The sequence below is a fragment of the Muntiacus reevesi genome, chromosome 1 (genome assembly GCF_963930625.1).
Source record: "Muntiacus reevesi chromosome 1, mMunRee1.1, whole genome shotgun sequence".
NCBI lineage: Eukaryota > Metazoa > Chordata > Mammalia > Artiodactyla > Cervidae > Muntiacus > Muntiacus reevesi.
This window is the reverse complement of record NC_089249.1, coordinates 53,512,367-53,524,787: the sequence shown is the minus strand read 5'-3', so window position 1 is coordinate 53,524,787 and position 12,421 is coordinate 53,512,367. Positions and strand designations below refer to the sequence as shown.

At 48.2% G+C, this 12,421-nt stretch overlaps 1 protein-coding gene across 4 annotated transcripts in view; it reads left to right on the top strand.

Annotated features, from left to right (window-relative positions):
• Window positions 1–541: 541 nt before the first annotated feature.
• Window positions 542–12,421, top strand: part of PLA2G6 (phospholipase A2 group VI) — a 56,081-nt gene continuing 44,201 nt past the window's right edge. For 2 of the 4 annotated variants that reach the window (XM_065943735.1, XM_065943732.1), the window contains exon 1: window positions 605–637. The gene's annotated coding sequence lies outside the window, so the exon portion shown is untranslated. Of the gene's footprint in view, window positions 638–12,421 lie in introns of all 4 variants that reach the window. The other 2 variants (XM_065943734.1, XM_065943733.1) reach the window with 2 other exon arrangements.

Genomic DNA, 12,421 nt, shown 5'->3' with positions numbered 1-12,421 from the left:
TTGCCCAAGTTTCTACTAAAAGCGCTGAGATATTTTCTGAGATTGTCTTGGGGTAGGGCTGTCGGGAACAACCAAGGAACAATTTTTAAAGCATAACTACACCTAGGATTTTTTGCTTATACTAAAAAAAAAAAAAATCATTTTTTGTTCAGCTGAAACCCAAATTTAATCCATTTGCTAAATTTGGCAACCTTAGCTTGTAGGAACACGGCAAAATCAAAGCAGTTTCCTGCTTGTTATGCCCTGCACATCTTTGCTGGTTTTATTTTTATCTTTACGAGCCGTAGTTTAAGTCTCGTTCAGCCTTCAGGCCTCTGATCGCTTCAGGTCGAGAACACTGAGACTCCCACTCGACACCAACATGTCTGCCCGGGAGCCGTCACGCGGACCTTTCTCCTCTCACAGCCGTGGCCACGCCCCGCCGCCGAGGATTGGCTCTAGCCCAAAGCCCGGCCTCCCTCGGCGATGGGAGCCCCTTCCATTGGGCAGTTATAAAACATGGCGGAGCCCAGCCCCCGCCTTACTCTCGCGAACGCAGGCTTCAGTGATTGGCGGAGAGCCGCGGCCGGGTTGTCACGTGGCCTGGACCCGTCTGTTTGCGGAAGTGGAAGGAAGCCGAAGTGCTGAGTCAGCCGAGGTGAGTGACGGCGCTGTGAAGGCGGGGCCAGGGCGGGGGGGGCCCTTTCCCGGAGGGGGGCCGTTTCCCAAACCTCCTCTACTCCCCGGACTCCTTGGGCTCCATCGGGACAGTCCTTCGGGCCCCCGGCTTGTTCACCGATCCTGAGGCCTGCCCTCCATTGACCCTGACTGCCCCCTTAGTGCCTCCAGCTTCCACCCTTTGATCCCCGACCGTCCCCACCTCCCATCCTGTGACCGCTTTCGTCTCATCTCTTAACCTGTGTGTTCCCTCAGGGACTCAGGTCCGACCCTGGGTACCCGCTCCTCAGCGCGTCTTCCCTGGGCGTCTCTCCTCTATCCCTCACTTCCTGCTTGAGTCAGCCCCTTCCCTTCATCCCCCGACTCTGCGTCTCTTAGTGCTCCCAGCTTTCAGTTTGGCTCCCATTCATTGTCCGCAGTTTCTTTCTGTGCCTTTCTAAGTGCTCTCGATTTGTCCGCCTCAGTGTGTTCCTACCCAATTCCCCACTTCACCTCTCTATCTGTCTCTCCGTGTTCTTCATCATGCATTCGCTTTTCTGACCTCCTGCTTCTCCCTGCTTATTGTCTCCCATGTGCCTACAGATTTCATCGCTGCCTGCTTTTCCTGCTTTCCTCCTTTCCACTAGCCTGTTACCCCAGAGTTCTCCCTGTCCCCCAAACCTGTGTCCACCCCCTGTGCCCACCGGCGACTTGGAAGCTGGTGACAGAAAGTGTGTGACCTTTGTGACCATGTGACTGCAACAGGCAGGCCAGTGGGTGTGGAACAGGGATCTGTGCCCCCCTTTTTTTTTTTTTAATGGACTACTCACATGACTCCCAAAACAAATACTTTCCCTTCCCCTAAACTTCTGAGTCTTTCCCTCACCTGCCCTCTTACCCACCCAACAGGATGTCAGGCAGGTTTGGTTTGGCAACACAGATGCTCCACCCTGGGGCTGAATGCAGTGTTTTTGTTATTGTCCCTGCCTTAAAAATTTCCTGGAGTTGGTAGGCTGTTTCCTGTCTGAGTCTCAGTTGCCTCATCTGTGACAGGGGGATTGTATTTCTTGCCCTCCTAAACCTGCCATGAGGTTAAAATTTTGAGAAAATGTCGAAAGCAAAGCTTTGTAAACAGCATGGCCCTGTACAAATGCATGGGTTTGCTGTTGTGTCATCAGCAGGAAAGGGGAAGGGATGAAATAAAAAATCAAGGAGGGAAAGACAAGTTTTTCATTTAGCATTTGGCAGATTTATTGACCATCTGCCATGAGTCGGGCTCTTTTACCATGTATTCATTCATTCCTCCTTATTTAGCAAATATTAGTGAACTGTTTACTGTGTTCTAGGCTACCTTCTAGCCAATGTTATTCCCATTTAACATAATAAGGAAGGCAGTTGAGCTGCCTGATTCACACTGACTGATGTGGTTGGAGCTGAAATCTGAATATAGTACTTTATATAACACCAGAGTCTGTGGGGTGATTGCTCTGCTCTGTAAGGGTCCGTACTGTTGTCTCGGTGCCCAGGGCACTTTTTCTCCCTTCTGTGGGCTACTTTCTTGTTAAATGACAGTCACCTCCAAAGGGAATTTCCTTCTCAGCAGAATGACATCACCAAGAGATAGAGGAAAGGGGAATTTAAATGTGTGTGTGTTTGCACATATATACTGGCTGTGTGTAGGGAGAAAGTGGGAGCTGTGGTGAAGGGGAAACCTTGTGTTATGAGCTTCACTCTTTTTTTTTTTTTTAATTTTTATTGGAGTATAGTTGATTTATGGGCTTCCCAGATGGCACTAGTGGTAAAGAACCCATCTGCCAATGCAGGAGACAGAAGAAACACGGGTTTGATCCCTGGGTCGAGAAGATTCCCTGGAGGAGGGCATGGCAACCCACTCCAGTATTCCTTCCTGGAGAGTCCTATGGCCAAAGGAGCCTGGTGGGCTATAGTCCATAGGGTCACAAAGAGTCCGACACGACTGAAGTGACTAGCATACATGCACACGTAGTTGATTAAAATGTGTTAGTTTCAAGTGTAAAGCAGAGTCAATCAGTTATAAGTACATATATTTATATATCTCTCCAGTCTTGTTTAAGAGTATTGAATAGAGTTCCCTCTGCTATGCAGTAGGTCCTTATTGTCTGTTTTATATATAGTAGTGTGTATATGTCAATGTCAATCTCCCAGCTTATCCCTCCCCCACCTTAACCCTGGTAACTGTAAGTTTGTTTTCTACATCTGCGATCCTACCTCTGTCTTGTAAATAAGTTTATTTGTACTGCTCTTTTAAAGAAAATTCCACATATAAATGATATCATATGATATTTGTCTTTCTCTGTCTAACTTACTTCACTGAGTATACAGTCTCTAGGTCCATCTGTGTTGCTGCAAATGACTTTATTTTGTTTTTTTTATGGTGGAGTAATAATATTCCATTGTATATATATGTACCACATCTTCTTTTTCTGTACCTTCGTTGATGGACATTTAGGTTGCTTCCATGACCTGGCTATTGTAAATAGTGCTGCAATGAACACTGGGGTGCGTGTATCTTTTTGAATTATAGTTTTCTCCAGGTATGTGTCTAGGAGTGGGATTGCTGATCATATGCTAATTCTGTTTTTAGTTTTTTAAGGAAACACCATACTGTTCTCCCTAGTGGCTGCACCAGTTTACACTCCATTCAACAACGTAGGAGGGTTCCCTTTTCTACATACATTTATTGTTTGTAGATTTTTTTGATGATAGCCATTCGGAATGGTGTGAGGTGGTACCTCCTTGTCATATTGATTTGCATTTCTCTAATAATTAGTGCTGTTGAGAAGAGCTTCACTTTGGCGAGTGTGCTTCTGAGAGCGTTGTAACTGTTCTGTGCCTTAAATGTTCTCTTCCCTGGTTTTGTTCATTCTCTTTTTTTTGCTGATCTCATTCAGTGGCATAGCTTTAAGTACTGTTTCTACTCTGACTCCAACTCCCCCAATTTATATCTCTAGCCCATTCCAGACATTTCCCCTAAATGATTGACACTTACATAGTTGCTCCATCAACGTCTCAAACTTAGGCCTTTCAGGTACTTGGTATTTAGCTTCAGCTATCCATCCCCTCCCTGGTAGGTCAGTCGGTAAAGAATCTGCCTACAGTACAGGAGACCCGGGTTCAATCCCCACCCAGGTCGGGAAGATCTCTTGAAGAAGGAAATGGCAACCCTCTCCAGTTTTCTTGCCTGGAAAATTCCATTGACAGAGGAGCCTGGCAGGCTACTGTCCATGGGGTCAAAAGAGTTGGACACGACTTAGTGACTAAACCACCACCACCATCCATCCCCTTTGGGCTTTCCTGGTGGGGCTCAGTGATAAATAATCTGCCTGCCTGCCAGTGCAGGAGACATGGGTTTGATCCCTGGGTCAGGAAGATCTGGAGAAGGAAATGGCAACTCACTCCAGTATTTTGCCTGGGAAATCCCATGGACAGAAGAGCCTGGCAGGCTACAGTTCATGAGGTTGCAAAAGAGTCTGACACAGCTGAGCGACTAAACAACAACAATCCATCCCCTTCATCCCGTCCCTCACCCTCCACCAAAATCTGTCCCTCTCACACACTTTCCCATCTTTGGGAAATGGCAGTATTCTTCTTTCAGTTGCTCTGCCTAAAACTGTAAGATTATCCTTACAGTTTTGTCTGTATTATCTATATTATCTCTGCACCCCACATCCAGCCAGAGTTAATGTCACTCCTTTGCTCCAAGCCCTGTAACAGCTTCTCCTTTCACTGTACCTGCCTGGCCATCTGTTACCTCTTTGATCTTACTGACTTCCTTGCTATTCCTGGAACTCACCAGGCATGGTCCAGCCCCAGGCCCTTTGCACATGCTCTTCCCTCTGCCTGGAATACTCTTCACCTATATATCCATATGACTTTTGCTCCCATTTCTTTTAAGTCTTTATTCAGAGTCAAGTTCTTGGTGAGGATTGGTTAACCCTATCTAAAGTTTTAACCCCTACCTGGATGCATCCTATCTCCCTTCTCTCATTTATTTTTCTTCTTGACATCTAATCAGTATTCTGAATTCAGTATGTCTATATTTTGCCTATTTATCTTCTTGTTCAGTTGCTGTGTTCGACTCTTTGCAACCCCTGCAGAAGACTGCAGCACACCAGGTTTCCCTGTCCATCACAATCTCTCGGAGTTTGCTCATACTCATGTCCATTGAGTCAGTGATGCCATCCAACCGTCTCGTCCTCTGCTGTCCCCCTCTCCTCTAAAAAGAAGTTCTCGGAGGGCAGGGATTGTGTCTGTTTTATTCACTAGTGTGTTCTCTGCAATTGTAACAATGCCTGCCACAGAATAGGTCCTCAGTAAATATAGGCAGACTGAATCATAAAAGGGGTCACCCTGTACCGCGCCACCAGCCCAGAGACCTCCTGAGGTCCTGGGGGGTTCCGGTGCCAGCAGCAGCTCTGGGCAGTTTGCTTCTAGCTGTTTGCTGTCCAGCTAAACAGATTAGATGAAAAAGATACCTTTTCCATTCTGGAAAGGCCGTTTTGCTCTGGGTCTTATGAATGGCAGCGCACTGTTCCGTGAGGACCCCCGCTTTTGGCGTACAGGGCTCTGCTCATCAAACCTCGCTCAGCCACGTTCCATTCAGGCTTTGTCCTGAAGGCAGCTCGAGGACTACGAGCTGGGGCTGTGGATTCCAAAGAATTGGGTTCAGATCCTGGAAAATTACATCACCTCCTTGCCTCAGCTTGCTGTGTGTGACCTGGGGAGAAGCATACCTTCTCTTATCAGTGTTTTGAGGAATGAAGATGCTCATTATCTTAAAATTTGGTGAGGTGTCTGATACTCAGCACTGGATGAAAGGGTGGGTGCTGGGTGCGAGGTGAGGGGAACCAGCCCTCCGCTGTTCATTGATGGCTTATGGAAGAGTCTGGAATGAGCTGGGGTCAGGGGGAGCATTTGGAGGGAGTTTTTAAAAAAATATATTTATATATTTATTTGACTGTGTCAGGTCTTAGCTGCAGCAGGTGGGATCTTTCTTTGCAGTGCCTGGGCTCTCTAGGGTGGTGCTCGGGCTTAGTTTGCTCTGAGGCATGTGGAATCTTCAGTTAGTCCCTGACCAGGGTTTGAACCCACATCCCTAATGTTGGAAGGTGGATTCTTCACACTGGACTGCCTGGGATGTCCTTGGAGGGACATTTTGTTTGGAGGCGGCCTCGGAGGTCCAGAGGCTCTGGTGGGAGGTGGAAATGACATTTGACCTGATGCCTATCTTCATCCCGCCTTTCCTCGTGCACTAATTGAGCTCCTGTGCACTGTGTGGGGGTCCTGAGTCCAAGGAAGAAGACGTGAGTCCAGCTGCCAGGCAGCACCTCCCATTTCCTTTCCCTGGGCCTTGTTACCTGGTATGGCCAAATGGGGATCCTGATGGCACTACCCCTGTCTCATGGGTGTTTGTGACCTCCGAGGCAGCTAACAGACGTGAAAAGCTCCTGCCAGGCATAAAGCAAGGTGGTCCCAAGAGAGTACGTACATGCCGTCGGCTGGCGTGCGGTGGTGCACTCGTGCTCTGGGAGGCACAGATGGTGAGCGCTGCAGGAAGGAACTCCGTGGGGGTCAGGGCAGGTGGGGTGCTCTGATCCGACCCCATGTTCCCATACCATCTAGCCAGAGCAGGGCATGGGGGTGACATCGGCCGCACAGGAGGCTGTCCTGTGCGAGTTGTTCCAATCATGGGACATCCTGTCATAAGCAGCCAGGACTCGCAAAGCCCAATTTCCAACTCAAGCAGTTCCGCATGTGCTTCCAGAAGCCCGCATGTGGCCAGTCCCGTGAGGTCAGCTTCCTGGCTGGGGTGCCTCTGGGCTCCTGGCACGTACCTCCCGGACTGCTGCCCTGCTTCTCTGGTCCAGCAGCAAGCTTGACGCATTTCCTTGCTTGGAGTATGAATGAGCTCAGCTTCAAACACCGAATTTTCCAGATGCAAGCCCAGCAGATGCCCTGTCAAGGTTCCCCTGGTGCCAGGGTGAGCTTCTGAAGGTTTCTATCGTGGTCAGAGTGGGTGAGGGGTGGGGTGTATGGTCTGTCACCACCGCGTGGGGAGAAGAGAGGATGGAGGGGTACCACAGAGGGACTGGGCCCCCCACCCCACCCCCGACCTCCAGGTGGTTCATTCATTTCTTCTCATTCATCCACCAAACATTCATGAAATGCCCACTGTGAGGCAGGAACAGTATGCTAGGTGCTTGGATAAACCAATATAAAGCGGGGGATGGCCCCCCAGCCCGCAGATTCTCTATCACCATCCCAGGAGAAGTGGTCACTGGACGTGTACTGGACGGGGTAGGGTGCAGAGGAAGGTACCTGGGGCTGGGAGGGAGGGAGGCACCAGGTATGTTTCTTAGAGGAGGTGGAAGGTGAAGTGAGTCTTGAAGGTCTGGAAGGGGTTTATTCACTTGTCTGACAGCCCTGTCTTGAAAGTAGGCTCTGGGGCAGGTGAAGATGGTGATGAGGGCAGTTCAGGCGGGGGTTGGGGATGTGGGTGGGAGGTAGAGATGAGGGGGTGCACGTGGGTCCCCCACACTCAGAGTGGCAGCTGCTCCCCAGCCCAGCGCCCGTCCCTGCAGCCGTACCAGAAAGAACCAGGCTCTGGGGTCAGAGGCAGTGGGGACGGGAAGAAGGGGACAGAAATGAGGCCGGCCGGTTACGATCGGTCCAGGATGTGGCCCAGGGTGTGCATTTCCTCCTTCCACCTCGTGATGACAGTGGCCACTGTCTGTGTGCCCACAGTGGCTGGTGTCCCACTTTCCCTCTGCTGTGTCATTTCATCCTCACGCCTGCCCTAGAAGACTGGAGAAGGGCCAAGTCTGTCCTTTGTGGGGCCAGGCTGCTGTCAGTGTGTGTAGGGGGGCACCCTTGCCACCGACCCTGGGACCCTGAGGACAGGGGCTCTCCTCGGGGGTGGGACATCTTCCCTCCATTAAGCTTGACCCCCACGGTGACTCCTCCTTAACCCAGGTGGGCCCTGGGTGCTGGGTGCTTCTGACTCCCCCACTCTCTTCGCCCCAGAAGTGAGCACTCCTGGTGCTTGGCCTGCCTTCTGGGAAGCTATGCAGCTGCTCTAAGCCAGGCCTGACCCCCACATTCCCTCCAGCTCCCCAGATGCAGGCTCCAGGGGCTCAGCCTATATTCCTACTTTCTTTAAAAAATAAGACTCATTTTCCATGCCATTTGGAAAATGAAGGTGGGGGGGATTGCCCATAAACCTAATACTCTCAGCTGCCCTTAGTATTTTGGTATGTTTTCTATCAATTTTGTTTCTTTGTTCTGCATAATTTTTACTCAGTTAAGTTATATCTTAACAAATTTTCTCTGGGCTGAGTCTTGTGTTACAGTTGAGTGTATAGAAGTGAAAAGACCCAGTCCCTGCCCTTAAGAAACTCAGTCTCCAGAGCCTGCCCAGCTGGGCTTCCCTCCTCCACCTACAAGCTGTGTGACTTTGGGCCCGTTACTTTACCTCGCTGTTTCTTGCTTGTCTCATGTGTAAAATGAGGATAACAATGGTAGCAATTTCATAGGTGCTGGTGCAGATGAAAATGATTAGTATATGCAGAGGTCCTGGAATGGGGCCAGAGGACGGAACGAGGCACACTTGTGCTTGATGTGGTTTGTGTTATGAAGTGTTCCAGCTAGAAATGAAGACAAAAGATATTCTAGATAGACTAAACAGTGCAGACAGGGGAGATGGTGTGAAACAACACTGTTTTCTGGAATCATGTACAGTCTGGAGCCAACAACGGGGACTGACAGGGAGAGGCTGCAGGGGGGAGGCAGGGGCTTCGCAGGCCGAGCTTGCAGCCCTGAAGAGCACAGTGGGGTGGACGGAGCCTGTGACAACACCACGTGCTTTTCCTGAGTTGTTATGACCTTCACAGTAGCAACTTTTACTGACCACATGGTGTCTCTAGGGTAGATGTGTCATAATTTACAATTCCCCTAGTGCTGGATACTGAAATTGCTTCCATTTCTGTGTCAAAACAAAGATTGTTATAATGCACTTTGACGTGTGTGCTGTGTATTCCGTTTTGGGGGATTCTTTTTTTGGAATCCAGTCCCCTTGGGTGACTTTAGTGTCCCGCCCCGCTCCCCTGGCTGTAGGTACCCCAGCTCCTCTGTCCTTTCAACTCCCAAGTGTGGAAGAAAGAAGGATCTTGACATAGGATAGGTCTAAGCATTCTCATGAGATGCTCATTTAATCCTTTCAACATAGGAGAGGGGAGTGTTGTCCTTGTGTTAAAGGAGAAGAAACTGACTCAGAGTCTGCTCACATATCTTAAAAGGAAAGACATTACAAAACTTTACAGTCCTTTCAAAGTTCTTTAATCATGTTCTGTAAGCCTCAGTTTCCTTATCTGTAAAAGAGGGGTGATGGAACTAAAGAGGGCTAGTGCTGATAATATTCTATTTATCTAAAACTGGGAGCTGACTGTGGCTCAGATCATGAACTCCTTATTGCCAAATTCAGACTTAAGTTGAAGAAAGTAGGGAAAACCACTAGACCATTCAGGTATGACCTAAATCAAATCCCTTACGATTATACAGTGGAAGTGACAAATAGATTCAAAGGATTAGGTCTGATAGAGTGCCTGAAGAACTATGGACGGAGGTTCATGGCATGGTACAGGAGACAGTGATCAGAACCAACCCCAAGAAAAAGAAATACAAAAACCCAAACTGGTTGTCTGAGGAGGCCTTACAAATATCTGAGAAAAGAAGAGAAGCAAAAGGCAAAGGAGAAAAGGAAAAATATATCCATCTGAATTCACAGTTCCAAACAATAACAAGGAGAAATTAGAAAGCCTTCCTAAGTGATCAGTGCAACGAGATAGAAGAAAACAATAGGATGGAAAAGACTAGAGATCTCTTCAAGAAAATTAGAGATACCAAGGGAACATTTCATGCAAAGATGGGCATAATAAAGGACTGAAATAGTAAGGACCTAACAGAAGCTGAAGATATTAAGAAGAGGTGGCAAGAATACGTAAAAGAATTATACAAAAAAGATTTTAATGACCTAGATAACCATGATGGTGTGATCACTCACCTAGAGTCAGACATCCTGGAGTGCGAAGTCAAGTGGGTCTAAGGAAGCATCACTATGAACAAAGCTAGTGAAGGGGATGGGATTCCAGCTGAGCTATTTCAAATCCTAAAAGATGATGCTGTGAAAGTGCTGCACTTAATATGCTAGCAAATTTGAAAAACTCAGCAGTGGCCACAGGACTGGAAAAGGTCAGTTTTCATTCCAATCCCAAAGAAAGTCAATGCCAAAGAATGTTCAAAGTACTGCACAATTGCACTCATCTCACATGCTAGCAAAGTAATGCTCAAAATTCTTCAAGTGAGGCTTCAATGGTACGTGAACTGAGAATTGAGATGTTCAAGCTGGAATTAGAAAGGCAGAAGAACCAGAGATCAAATTGTCAACATCTGTTGGATCATCAAAAAGCAAGAGAGTTCCAGAAAAACATCTGCTTCATTGACTATGCTAAAGCCTCTGACTGTGTGGATCACAACAAACCAGAAAATTCTCAAGGAGATAGGAATACCAGACCACCTGACCTGCATCCTGAGAAGTTTGTATACAGGTCAAGAAGAAACAGTTAAAATCTGACATGGGACAAAGGACAGGGTCCAAATTGGGAAAGGAGTACGTCAAGGCTGTATACTGTCACCCTGTTTATTTAACTTATATGCAGAGTACATCATGCAAAATGCCGGGCTGGATGAAGCACAAGCTGGAATCGAAATTACAGAGAGAAATGTCAATAACCTCAGATATGCAGATAACACCACCCTTAATGGCAGAAAGTGAAGAGGAGCTAAAGAGCCTTTTGTTGAAAGTGAAAGAGGAGAATGAAAAAGCTGGTTTAAAGCTCAACATTCAAAATATGAAGATCATGGCATCTGGTCCTACCACTTCATGGCAAATAGATGGGGAAACAATAGAAACTGTGACAGACTATTTTCTTGAGCTCCAAAATCACTGCAGATGGTGACTGCAGCCATGAAATTAAAAGACGCTTACTCCTTGGAAGAAAAGCTATGACAAACCTAGACAGCATATTAAAAAGTAGAGACATTTCTTTCCCAACAAAGGTCTGTGTAGTCAAAGCTATGGTTTTTCCAGTAGTCATGTATGGATGTGAGAGTTAGATCATAAAGAAATTTGAGTGCCGAAGAATTGATGCTTTTGAACTGTGCTATTAGAGAAGACTCTTGAGAGTCCCTTGGACTGCAAGGAGATCCAACCAGTCCATCCTAAAGGAAATCAGTCCTGAATGTTCATTGGAATGGCTGATGTTGAAGCTGAAACTCCAATACTTTGGCCACCTGATGTGAAGAACTGACTAACTGGAAAAAACCCTGATGCTGGGAAAGATTGGAGGTGGGAGGAGAAGGGGACAACAGAGGATAAGATTGTTGGATGGCATCACTGACTCAATGGACATGAGTTTGAGCAAGCTCCGGGAGTTGGTGGTGGACAGGGAAGCCTGGTATGCTGCAGTCAATGGGGTCCCGAAGAGTTGGACACAACTGAGCAACTGAACTGAGGTTCTATTATTAGGCCTGGTTGTGGTCCACGTGTTGTGGTTGAGGAAACTGACTTAGAGAGAGGTTGAGTAACTTACCCAGGGTCAGTGGTGAGGACAGGATCTGAATGCACTTTTGCTCCAGAGTTGTATTCTGTGCCTGGGCCATCTGCCTCAGGTGGTTTGTGAGAAATAAGGGAGACCGCTAAGTGCTTACTTAGCTCAGGGCCTACTGCCTTGTAAAGGCTTAGTATCTCCTGATGTGGAGATGATCACTGACCCTGCCTCCCTGTTTTGATGATTCTTTGTAGGCCTCTTACTCTTCCTTTCATGCCTGCGGTCGGTCCTCCGTCCGTACGTAGACCAGAGTGCCCACTCTCCTCCAGGACACCCACACTGTGTCCTGCACCTCACACGCCTTTTGCCAGGTGTTGTCCTAGCACAGAGGCAGAGATTTGGTGGCACTGCCTGAGGAAGGTAGGGTGTTTTCTGGGAACGTAGGAAATAACATCTAATTCTGTCATCCAAACTGGGAGCAATTTCCATGGCAGACAGTATGACCCTGTGAGCATGAAACAGAATTTCCACCCAAACCTGTGTCACTCCTTCTGAGTCTTTGTGGTCACGCTCATTTCTGAGGAGCATGCTTTTGTGTTCTCTCAGAAGGCCAAGAGAAGCCTGAGACAGCAGGCATGGAAGGTTTTATTTTTTATTTTATTTTCTGGCCGCACCTCGTGGCATGCGGGATCTTAACTGCCCTGACCAGGGATCAAACCTGTGTCCCCTGAAGTGGAAGTGCTTAGTCGGACTGCAGGGAAGTCCCCACCGAAGATTTGAGACAGATGGCCCCGATGGAGTGTGGGGTGACCCTGGTCCCCTTGCGGCATCCAGGGGAGAGGTGACACTGGTTTTGTTTGTGGACTCGAAAGGAGCCACGCCAAGCTCTTTGAGTTCCCAAAAGTCGATTCCATACTTTGCAGAGCGAGACCCGCCCCGCCCCCCGTTGCGCAGGGCAGTGTCGCTTGTCACGTGTGTTCACGCCTGCCGCCTGCTGTGACCATGGCAGCCCTGCACCGCAGATGGGGAAACTGAGTCTCTGCTGGGGAAGCTGGGTCGGGAGGCAGGACGGCACTGTTCGCTTGTGCACAGTGGCAGCTCCGGAACTTTCCACCAGCCCCGCTTCCGTCCCGCTCAGTGCT